At 38.4% G+C, this 13,083-nt stretch overlaps 1 long non-coding RNA gene across 1 annotated transcript in view; it reads right to left on the reverse strand.

The window, feature by feature from the left end:
* Positions 1 to 3,888: 3,888 nt before the first annotated feature.
* The window catches only part of LOC131519718 (uncharacterized), a 34,552-nt gene continuing 25,357 nt past the window's right edge, over positions 3,889 to 13,083 (reverse strand). Inside the window, exon 3 of the long non-coding RNA XR_009265755.1 lies at positions 3,889 to 4,170. This is a non-coding gene — a long non-coding RNA (uncharacterized LOC131519718). The remainder of the gene's footprint in view (positions 4,171 to 13,083) is intronic.

Raw genomic sequence — 13,083 nt, forward strand, 5'->3', positions numbered from 1 at the left:
GGGGTCCCATTGTCACTGAAGATTCCATTAAGTTCCCAATTCAACTAGCATGAATGCCGACTATTTATCAGGCCTCCAGGAACTCTGTAGGGCAAGAGCAGATCTGTGTATCCTGAGTAGCTTTTTCCTGACCTCTTACTTGTTTAAGAATAAGTTGTCCATAAAGCTTATCATCCAAATCTAGATATGCTTGAGATTGAACGGGACTATGAACTGGCTCAATGCAGCACAATATGCAGGACTGTCCTGGAAAGTGAAGATATACAGTCATCCTACCTGTAAGGTAGTCATCGGTCAGTTACACTGACTAGGCTGGATAGGGTATACTCAGGTTGGAGAAAACAGCTGGATCCTTGCTTGGCAGCAAATTATGGGTTTTTATCAGTGTTGTTGATGAACTTGCATTCCAACCTATGCATTCTATGTAAGGGACGGTTTGCAAACATCAGGATCTGTTCTTGAATCAAGCTCTGCCACAATGTTTATTCCCAAAGTAAATCTAACAAAAGACACCACATTTGAGGTCTGTTGCAACCCTTGTTTAAAATGATCATTTCCTGAGGTGCCTGGGGGGCTCCATCGGTTAAGCACCCGACTTCAGCTCAGGTCATGATCTTGCAGTTCGTGGGTTCAAGCCCTGCATCGGGCTCTGTGCTAACAGCTCGGAGCCTGGAGCCTGCTTTGGAGGCTGTGTCTCCCTCTCTCTCTGCCCCTCCCCTGCTCATGCTCTCTCAAAAATGAATATTAAACACAATTTCTGAATAATCATTTCCTCACATTCCAAAACTGAGAGGCAGAGGTTGTAAATGCTCCTTTCAAGGGACTTAAGAGATAATTATTGCTATCTCAGAGGTGGAGAGTTCTGCAGTATCCATATGGGCTGGTCATAGCGAAGGAAAATATAAGGAAGCGTGTGTAGACAAAAAGACCACCAAATAGCCTTATTAAACCCTGCCTGAAGTGCAGGAAAACAAAGCAGCTAATAGCTGTAAGGGCCCCAGGTGAGCCAGAATCAGGGTTTCCTGACTTGCGTCCTGCAAATCTTAAATAACATCTTTACAAGCAAGGCTTTCCCGGATATGGTCTTCCCAGGATTGAGGCTCTGAATGCAGGTTCCAGTACATCCTCTCAGATTTTAAAGTGTTCTATGTCAGTGTACCCCTTTCTGTCTTCAAGGCCCTTAAAAAGACACATTTAAGATAAAATTAAAGTTGTCCAAAATATAAACATATATGATGAATAGGTGTGTAATTCCCTTTCAATTATTTCTGGATTCTTCTGGAAAGCCAGTATCCAGTCTTTTTTTTTTTTTAAGTTTATTTTGAGAGACAGCACAGGTGCATGCACAAGCAGAGGAAGGGCAGAGAGAGAGAATCCTCAGCAGGATCTGATGCAGGGCTCAAACCCATGAACCATGAGATCATGACCTGAGCCAAAACCAACTGTTGGACACTTAACCGACTGAGCCACCCAGGCACCACCAATATCCAATCTTATTAAGCAGAAGTACAAGCAAGTGTGAAACCATGTGTTAAGAGAAATCCAAAATTGAGCATGTACAACCGGGTTGTTTTTATTTATAATACTTAGGTTGAACCACATGAAATTAGACCTGATGCTCAGCATTAGCTTGTTCTCTACAGCATATATGGGGGGTGGGGGGCTGGGACTTTGCCATAGTAACACTGAATTATCCTCTAGTGTTCCTCTCCAGAACAAGACTTAGTATAAAATAGGTCCATCTTGGATCACAGCCAAAGTGATTTAATTCCTGAAGTTTTAAAAGAACATCACTATAAGGCAAGGTGGGCCCCAAAGTATGCCTAAGGTAGGTCCATATTTTAGTTAGTAAATTAAGTTAGTAAATAAAAGTATTTCAAACAATGCTTACTGTGTGCCTGGAATTGTTTTAAATGCTTTACAAATACTAACTCATTATGGTGAAGTCAAAGACTTTAAGAATATAAAGTGCTTTTAATAATGTAAAAAACCTTATTTTTAAAGGCAGGCAAGGGAGACAAAGAGGGAAGAGAAAAGCAAGAAAGAGAGGAAACCAGGAAATTAACAAAGATGAGGAAAGAAAGTGGAATTTTTCACTGGGAAATTGAGGTAATTGATGGAAGGGGTTAACGATGAGAGAGACGGTGTGCAAAGTTGCTCATCGAAAACCGAGCCCCTTCCAGCACTGGTATTTTGGGAAAGCCGTTTGTAAGAGCACAACACTGGTAGGAAGAAAACAAAGGTGCATTTCTACTCTGGCCTGAAGCAGCCTCAGATTCCCATCCTGGAGTCTGCCTTTCCCCCATTGTTGAGCAATGCCAGACCAACAATAAAAACAGCGTGAATTGAGCATTATCCATGTTACTGGCACGTTTCCAAGCAGATCACGTGCATTTTAGCAGATAAATTCCTTCATCTCTATTCCCTTACAGAGGATGCTGAGGCCATTGGGCAACAGATACACTCTGTGAGTCAGGAAATAGAAGATGAAAAGTGAAAAACTACATTTCCCTGATTCCTTTATAGTTCAGCCAGTCATATAGCTTAGGCCAAGCAGATACACCTGCATGAAATTTGGAAGCTTCAAATTCTAGGGTATCTACAAAGATAGAAGTTGTGCTCTATTAACTTCTTTTGGAAATCACTGCCACGAGGGTATTTCGGTATCAGACTTAGAAGAAGCTGGTTCTTTGGAGTATCCGTAGCTTTACGGGGTTGAGAGGTAAGGAGCAGAGGACTCATTCACCCAGTCCACATCATGGCAGACGTCAGGAGCAAGACGGTTTCTAGAACCGGCAGTTGTGGAGGCAGCTTCCGAGTTCCCCAGCTTCCTAATAATGACAGAGCATAAGCTCACTCACTTCGTAGACCAATTCTGCAGTACCATTTTGGGAGCTTGCCTGGAGCCTGTTGCTTCCTCTTTGAAAGTTTTATAAGCATCTAATCCCCCAACCGAAGCTCTCCTTAAACTGGCTCGAGTGGATTCTGTTGTCTACCACTGGATCCTTATTGAGGTACCTTGGCTGACTGGAACCGGTTATCTGATTTGGTTGGGTTACACAGTAGTGAAGATTCATTTGCCATTAAGGAATAGAATACTTATAATTCACAACGTGGCAGTGGCAAAATAGCTACTTAAGCCATCCTAGCCATACAGAGAAAGTGCCTATTAAAGAGATTTTGGCACATGGGGCCTACCTCCACAGCACGGTAGGAGAATCACAAGAAATAGAGGAGTGCTGGGCATTAAATGCTTTTAACTACGCTTCAGAACTTAAAGAAAATTGAGGCTTAGTGTCAACTTTTAGATAAAGACAGAATCATGGAGTTTCTCGCATTTTCTAAAAAAAAATCTTATGAATGACATAGCTGGATAAAATATAACACATCGATTGACAGAATACAACAGATCGATCAACTGGCAGACTACATTAGCAGATCGATTGGTCCATAAATGGATCCATAAACAGATAAAAATCAGAGTGTCATTGTGCAGGGTGGGGAAGTAAATTTTCTAGTGTATTTTATGTGAAACAGCACTGACTGAGAAAGAGTGGAACCATGAGAATTAGAATGGTAACGTTTGGGAGGAATAAGGATTCTGAGTTATCCAAACTCTATTAATCACCCTGTGAGAGCAGAGTTACTGCTGAAAGTTGTTCCTGCTTGAAGTCTCCTCAGGTTCCATCAATTCCACCTCTCATTGCCTTCAGACTTTTAATTATAGCCCAGCATTCCCCAGGAGACCAATTAGAAAGTCAAATCCAGGAGAAGAACACTCAAATGCCAAAAAAATTACATAATTAGCTTTACATATTGCTACATAACATACCAACCCAAAACTTTGCAGCATAAAGTAACAAAAGTTTTATCTAGCTCATGAGTCTGGTTATCAAGCGGGGCTGAGAAGACCTGGGTGGTCCTTCTGATCTGGGTCAGGATCAGCTCTTCATGTCTGAGTTCACTCATGTCTGGGATCTTAAGTAGATGGCAGTGCACTGTTCATATGGTCTCTAATTCACCAACAGGCTTGCTTGGGTTTGCCCAAAGGTTTTGGGATGGTTTCCACTGCTTGGGTTTGCAGAAGCTGCAAACCTTCGTGAAGCCCAAATTCAGAACTTGAGTAATGTTGCCTTCTCCACATTCTTTTGGTTAAAGCTGGTCAGAAGCCTGTCAAGAAGTGGAGAAATAGATTCCACTTTTTTGAAAAAAAATTTTTAGTGTTTATTTTTGAGAGAGAGAGGGAGAGGACAGAGCGTGAGTGGGGGAGGAGCAAAGAGAAAGGGAGACACAGAATCTGAAGCAGGCTCCAGGCTCTGAGCTGTTAGCACAGAGCCCGACGCGGGGCTTGAACTCACAAACTGAGATCATGACCTGAGCCGAAGTTGGCTGCTTAACCGACTGAGCCACCCAGGTGCCCCAGATTCCACTTCTTGATGGAAATGGGGCAAATAATTTGTAGGCCTTTTTAAAACTACCATATGTTTACGGTGACAAGTGACAATCAAACTAAGGTGGCAAAAAATAAGGAAATGGATTCTGATGGTGCTAGAGCAGACCAAGAGAGGGTGTAGATCTATACTTTTTCTTTTGGAGCATTTGTTTCACATAAGCAGCATGGAATGAGCAGAAAGCATCAGATAACAGTCTGAGAAGACAAACAGCTTTCAGGAGTCTCACTTGTTGAAAGAACAAAATTCAGGACCCACAAAAGTAAGAGGCTGTTATAAACTTCATGTTTCTAGGTAGACTATTATACAGCTAAATGTAGGAGCAAGAGTGAACCAGAAATAAACAGGTTTCTACAAATGGTGAAATCCACCTTCAAGTCAGATCTATACTTGACTGCATAGAGGTAATCTACCCTGTTCTGTCTGCCAGAAGAAAATTAAATTCTCTTGGGAGGAAAAAAGACCTCATCCCAAATCTTCATGGTTTTTCATATTGTTCAACATTCAACTTAAAAAGTTATTAGGCATGTTAACAGAAAGGAACAAGAAAAAAATCCAGAAACAAATCTACAGATGATCTAGATGTGATTATCAAGTTATATTTTAAGAAGATGAGGAGTTTCTCCAAATAAGTGAAGTCTATTTAAAAGAAAAAAAAAAACAAAGGAAATGGAACTGTAAATTAAATAACTAAACTTAAAAATTCAAGAATTCTTTAACCACAGCTAGTCATAGCAATAGACAGGATTAGTGAACTACAAGATAGATTAAGAGAAAAATTACAAACTGAAGCATAATATTGCAGGTAAGATTCCTTAGGAAGCAGACTCTAAAACAGAGAGTAGAATTCAGAAATTTTCAGGGGAGAGCTCTTTGGGATAAACATTTGGAGGGAAGTAAAGAAAGTGAAGGGCAGAGAGAAAAATCGCATCTCAATAGAGTCAGCCAATTTCACGGGAAACGCTCAAGCCAGGGGGCAACTGGGCCCATCTTTTATACTCCTGCATTGATCAATCATTTGATAGGCTGTTCCCAGGATGAGGGCATGGACTTCAGGGAGGTGGTTAGCTTCAGCTGAATTAAATTCCTGGAAAGAACCAACACGTGAGAATTGTCAGCACCAACATACCCAGCAGCTGGGAAAACAAGCCTCTCAATCAATCGTAACTGGGAAAGGTGAGTGTGATGCAGTGCAGCAACCAAAACATAAGAAGATGGGCACCTGGGTGGCTCGTTCCGTTAAGCATCCGACTCTTGATTTCAGCTCAGGTCATGATCTCACAGTTTGTGGATTCAAGCCCCATGTCAGGCTCTGCACTGACAACATGTTGCCTGCCTGGGATTCTCTGTCTCCCTCTCTCTCTGCCCCCCACCCCCGCTTGCACTCTCTCTCTCTCTCTCAAAAATAAATAAACATTAAAATAAATAAAACACAAGGAGAGAAAAAAAGGTTTAAACAAACAGAAAATATATTTGTAAGACAGAGATGGGATATGATGAAAGGGCCTAAGACACATATAATTGGAACCCAGAAAAAGAATGGGGCAGAAGGAATATTTGAGATTTTTCTAAAACTGACCAAAGATATCAAATCACATATTTTAAAATCCTATGAATCCAGGAAAACCACACCCAGGCACATCATAATCAGATTGCTGAAAAACAAATTTAAAGCAGCCAGGATAAAAGACACATTACCTTCAAAGGAACAACAATAAGTCTGAGAGCTGATTTATCAGTAGAAACAATGGAATTGAGAAGACAAAGATAGAATATGTTCAAAGTGTTGAAAACAAGTAACTGCCACACAACCTGAAGAAAATACTGTTTTAAAAAACTACACACAACCTGAAGAAAATACTGTTTTATAAAATGAAATTGAAACAAAGACATTTTTTAGACAAAAACTGAAAGCATTTGTTGCCAGTAGACCCTTTACTAGAAGAAACACTAAGAGACTTTTTAAGCAGAAGAAAAATAACCCAAGATGGAAGCACAGAAATGAAGAATGAAGAGTATTAGGAGTAAATCTAAGTCAATGTTATTTCTACAAAAACTGATAATATTGTCTTAAGGGGATTAGCATATGTGTAGAATAAAAATACAGGAATAACATAAAGGATAGGAAGGGTGAACAAAGTTGAACAGTTCTCTGGTTCTTGCATTACGCAAAAAGTAAAAGTGACAAGTTATATTAGTCTGCAGTCAGTCAAGAACGCATGGTGTAATCTCTAGGGCAAGGTGTAGAAGAATAGTATTAGAGTATGTAATTAACAAAATAATCAAGCAGAAAAGTGGAATAAAAAAAATTTGATTAATCCAAAGGAAGTTAAAAGTAGAGAAAAATAGAACAGGTGGGTCAGATAAACACAAGTAGTAAGAGAGTCATTATAAACTTAAATATATTAGTAATTACAATAAATATAAATAGAACAAATAGTTTGACTAAAAGACAAAAATTGTCAGACCCAATTTCAAAAACCCACAAATACATGCTGGTTATAGGAGATACATTTTTTGAGAGAGAGAGAAAGAGAGTGAGAGAGAGAGAAAAAAACACAGTGGGGATGAGAGGTAAAGTGAGAGAGAGAAATAGAGAGAGAATCCCAAGCAGGCCCCATGCTCAGTTTGGAGCCTGATGTGGGACTTGATCCCATGATCCTGGGATCATGACCTGAGACGAAATCAACTGACTACACCACCCAGGTGCCCCTAAGAAATATAATTTAAATATAAGAACAAAGAAAAAGATTAAACAGAATGGAAAAGTATACACCATACAAACACTAACCAAAATACTGGTAAGTCTTAACTATTATCAGAAGGATAGTATTTAAGAGAACAAGCATTACAAAAGATAAAAGGGGCATTTATTCATGTCAAAGCGGTTAATTGACTGTAACACATAAAATACTAAACCTGTAATCATCTAATAACTTAGCTTCAAAATACATACAGCAAAAACTTATAAAACTAAAAGAAAATTTACATAATCCATAAATATAATGGAAGAATTTAGCATGTATCTCCAAGTAACTGATACAATAATCAGATTAAAAAATTGTAAGGATGGGGGGTGGGAGGGAGGGGAGGGTGGGTGATGGGTATTGAGGAGGGCACCTTTTGGGATGAGCACTGGGTGTTATATGGAAACCAATTTGACAATAAATTTCATATATTGAAAAAAAATAAAAATAATGATTAAAAAAAATTGTAAGGATATAGACAATTTGAATAACATGCTTAACAAACTTTTCCTAATCTACACATACAGAACTCTGCACCAACAATTTCAGAATATACCTACTTTGCAATTATCTATGGAATAGTTACCTTAATTACTCACAGACCTCAAACAATTTTAAATATTGAAGCCATACAAAGTATGCTCTCAACACAGTGGAATTAAGCTCAAAAACAATACAAAAATAGAAGTTAAAAATCTCCAACTGCTCAGAAATTAACTACAAATCAAGGAAGGTATAAAAGTAGAAAATGAAAATATTTTAACTTTATAAAATTTTAATGTTTTTAATTATTTATAAATTTATAAATAATTTATTAATTATAAATTATTGATATTTTAATAATTTTTTAATATTTAAAGGTTAATAAAAATATGGCAAATCAAAATATGTGGGATACTGCTAAAGCTGTGCTTGTAAGAAAAGTTATTGTGTTAAATGCAGATATACCTAAAGGAAGTAAAAAAGAAGAAGAAGAATAAAAAGCAAAAATTGTTAAGATAGAAAACTGGTACATTATAGAAATACTCAAGAAATTCAAAGGTGGATCTTTGCAAAGACTAATGAAAAGAATAAATTCCTAAGAAGACTAATCAAATATAAAGAGAAAAAAAGTGCAAATACAATATCAGAAATGGAAAAGAAACATCACTATGGATCCTACTGATATTGAAATGATAATGAAAAGTTCTAAATAACTTTATGTTAATATATTTGAAAATGTAGATGAATTAGACCAATTCCTTGAAAAACGATATTGAAAACTTAAACAATTTTATGTTTATTAAAGATGTTGAAACTGTAACTTAAAACCATCCCACCAAGGAAACTCCCCACCCAGATAGATTTACTCATGAATTCTTCTAAACATTTTAGGAAGCAACAACAATTGATTTTATGTAGTTTTTCAGAGCATAGAGAAAGAATATTTACCAGCTTGTATTATAGGACCATATAACCTGGACATTAAACCTGGGTATGGACATAAAAAGAAAGGGAAATTATGGATTAGTATTTTTGCAATAATATAGATACAAAAACCTTGAATGAAACATTAAGAAATGAAATTCTGGGGCGCCTGGGTGTCTCAGTCAGTTAGGTGTCTGACTGTGGCTCAGGTGATGATCTCACGGCTCATGAGTTCAAGCCCCACTTAGGGCTTTGTGCTGACAGCTCAGAGCCTGGAGCCTGCTTCAGACTCTGTCTCCCTCTCTCTCTGCCCCTCCCCTGCCTGCGCTCTCTCTCTACTTCAAAAATAAATAAACATTAAAAAATTTTTTTAATGAAATTCTGAAATGTGAAGGAAAAGAAAATATATAATGACCAAGTTGAGTTTGTTCCAAGAATTGGAAGTTGGTTTACCATTCCAGATTCAATCAATGTGTCTCACTTACTTTAACAGAAAAAAGTAGAAACAGCTTGTGATCAACTTGAAAGATGCAGAAAAGCACTTAATAAAATGCAACACTCTTCTATGATAAACTTTTAGCAAATTAGGACTCAAAAGGAAATTCATTTTCTGATAAAGAGGATTATAAAAACTGTATAGCATATATCATACTTAATGGTAATAATTTTCAAGTCAGAGAATATATTTTAAATACACATATCTGACAGAGGACTCATATCCAGAATATGTAATGACCTCCACAGCTATAAGGAAAAGGCATGTAATCCAACTTTTAAAAATGGGCAGAAGACTCGAACAGGCATTTCACAATAGGGAATATTGAAATGGCCAGTACACGTGAAAAGACGATCAAGTTATTAGACATCAAGGAAATACAAATTAAACCCACAATATGTTACCAGCAGATATCTATCAGAAAGAAGAGCTAAAGAAGGAGGAGAAGGTGGAGGAGGTGGAGGAAAAGGAGATAGGAGGGAGGAGATATAGAAGGAGAAGAAGGATAAGGAGGGGAAAGGAGGAGGAAGAGGAAGATGGAGGGGAAGAGAAGGAAAATGAAGGAGGAAGGGAAGGAAAAAGAAAGAGGAAGAGGAAGAAAAGTAGACCACGAAGACTGAGAAAGAAGTGGGAGAAGAAGAAATGCACAAGTTATGGATGCCGTCAGCAACTGGAACTCTGATGGTACTGCAGATGGGCATGTAAATCGGTACAACTGCTTTGGCAAACTGTCTGGCATCATCTTTTTAAGCTGAATCTACATACACCATATGATCCAGTAATTCCACTCATAAGACTATACAACAGAAAAGTGTACATATACTTACCAAAAGACTCTCACAAAAATACACTTTTACCATTTACAGCACCATTCACCAAAGCCCCAGACTAAAAACATCACAAATATCCATCAACAGAAGAATGGCTAAAAAACTGTGGTATATTTGTACAATGGAAGAGCACAGTAATGAGAATAAATAACCTACCACTACATACAAACTCACAGATCAATCTCACAAATTTAATACTGAGCATAAGAAGCCAGACACAAAAGAATGCATTAATAGAATTCAAGATGAGGCAAAACTAATCTATGTTGATAGAAGCCAGGGTACTGGTTGCCTTGAGAGGGGTAGGCAGGCACTGCGAGAGGGCTTCTGGAGTCCTGGGAGTGTTCTGTTTTTTTCATCTGGTTGCTGATTACAGTTTATGTAAATTCAATAAACTCTACACTTAGTATTTTGCTTCTTTATAGATCCGTTATTTCAAATTTAAAATTAAATGTGTTTAAATTAAACACGTTTAAAATTAAATGTGTTTCCTTATAAAATATATAAAAATTATTGATTTTCTATATATTCACAAACTTTAATCAGTTTTTTAACATTACCTATTTTCAGCATCATGTCTGGCTATTTTTTCTAGAATGTATCTTTTTAACTATGGTGTTTACAAAAATTAAAATGCCTACAATTTTCCTCAAATTTATATTTTATGGGCATTCAGTGTTAAATTATTGATGCTTTAAAATAATCCTGTTCTGTATATTTTCTCCACCTGATAAAATCTCTCTCTACTGAGGTACCTGGTAAGCTCAGAGCAAATTCTGCTAAATTTGGGATACTCTTAAGTCAATACTTTTATATTGAAGTATGCAAATTTAGAAGCCCAGATAGTTTCTCAGAAAATATCTCTTGGCCTGCCTTCAGGATCTATTTCTTTGATGAATATTTTTACAGGACAGAACTTGTCAATTAACTTTATGATTCTTCTGAACGTTTTGCCAGATTTAGATACTGAAAAATAATTTTTATTAAAATATGATTAGTCAATCTCAGAGCTTTGTAGTTCCCCTAGGATCAGTCATTGGGGATTGTCCCTTGCCCCTCCTTCTCGCTGAGGTGGCGTCTATATTGGGGTTCATGTACCATCATGGCATGAGGGTAGACATCTAGTCTTTAATCATCTGTCCACAGCCATCTGCCCAGTCACAACCATGGTCATTGTCCCACTTCCTTGCTGGAAGCTTCTAAGCATTCTCATTCTTAGTGATTTGGAGACATACCATCCTTTGATGTCTTTTGATGACATCCCCTTGCAACTGATAGAACAACTTTAGGTCTGCCAGTTGGCCTGTAGCTATTTTTTGTGCCTATTTTTTATAGACAAATTCTGCTCTCCTTCTAACTCCTTTGTCTTATACAATGGGTTGCAGGAAACCCACTGGGGCTACCTCATACCCGTCCAACCCTGCTCCCCATGTTTCTGTCCCTAAGTTTATGGTCATGGGATGCTCCTGAATGAATAGTTCCCAGGGTTCTAGACAGGAAGCAGAGCATGTGTCCCCTCTACTCAAGGCTTCTCATGTTTTAGAGAGTTGTTCTAGTTTTTGTCTTTTCCCCCATGTTAGAGCTAACCACAAGGCAGGGGAGCAGGGCATACCACACTTGTTTAGAGATCTTCACCATCATCCTGCTCTCTGCTTCTACGCTAAGTTTTCCCCTAACTCTTAAGACCCCACCCTGTAGGGCGCAGAAGGGCTAATGAACAGAGTCCGCAGGTTTAATAGGATAGGCTTTATGACACTTAAATACCAAGGATTTAATGCATTTATCCTCTGACTCTGCTGGGCTGACGTCCGCTCAGGACAACGGAAGCCTGTGGTCCAGCCCCAAGAGGGGCATGTCACAGGATAAACAAATAACCTAAATAACAAAAACCACACGGACGAATACGATCCTGCCATAGTAGGCAGCCATTCCCTTTACAGCACTTGTTACAGGACAGCAAAGTCTTCTTAGCTCAACACTTGGAGTAAACTTTGCATGTGCATATGCAGAGCCTAAAATCTTTCTGCTCAATAGTAATAACCCTGTTAAAAGTAAACATTGGCTTTGGTAGAGTACAGTAGAGTGCACACAGGAAAGAACAACAGAACTGGATGATGAATAGGCCACCAGACAATAGCAGAATTTTTAAAAATTCATTCCTTATATAGAACAGCGTTTCTCAACTAGGATCCCTGGACTCATGGGGGTCTGTAAGTACATTTTCAATGGCCTATGTGTTCCCTGCAGAAATTTTTTAAGTCTATATTTCCCTTTTGATAATAATCTTTAAAAATACTATCAACTTTGGGGCACCTGGATGACTTGGTTGAGCGTCTGACTTCGGCTCAGGTTATGATCTCCCGGTTTGTGAGTCTGAGCCCCACACTGGGCACTCTGCTGTCAGCGCACGGCCCGCTTTGAATCCTCTGTCTCCCCCTCTGTCTCCTCCTCCCCTGCTCCTGCGCTCTCTCGCTCTCGCTCTCTCTCTCTCAAAAATGAGTAACTATTAAAAAATACTATCAATATATGGGGCACCTGGGTGGCACAGTCGGTTAAGCGTCCGACTTTAGCCAGGTCACGATCTCACAGTCCGTGAGTTCGAGCCCCGCGTCGGGCTCTGGGCTGATGGCTCAGAGCCTGGAGCCTGCTTCCGATTCTGTGTCTCCCTCTCTCTCTGTCCCTCCCCCGTTCATACTCTGTCTCTCTCTGTCCCAAAAATAAATAAACATTGAAAAAAAAATTTAAAAAAAATACTATCAATATAAAAAATACTATCAACATATTAGTAATCATCTAGACAACCATGTTATCCTCAAATGATATTACCATGCAATTTTAGCTCCAGCACCTGCATTTGTGTTTACAGTAGCTCAAAGGAGTCACTTTAAGGGACCACACAGCCAGACCTTAGGTGTCCTAATATCAAAACAGAAATGACTGACTACCCCTTATTCTCAATTACACTCACGATGAATTATTTTACCAGTTATGAACGTGCAAGTTCTCTTTTGAATGATAGTTTTCAATTAAAAGATTTTTCCAATAGCATGCAATTTTGATTTCACGTATTAGTTAATAACGAGATTGATTTGACAACTTGAAACAACCTCCTGCCACCAAGTAATATAATGGACTATTCTAAAGATTAAGAC

The sequence above is a fragment of the Neofelis nebulosa genome, chromosome 8 (genome assembly GCF_028018385.1).
Source record: "Neofelis nebulosa isolate mNeoNeb1 chromosome 8, mNeoNeb1.pri, whole genome shotgun sequence".
Lineage (NCBI taxonomy): Eukaryota > Metazoa > Chordata > Mammalia > Carnivora > Felidae > Neofelis > Neofelis nebulosa.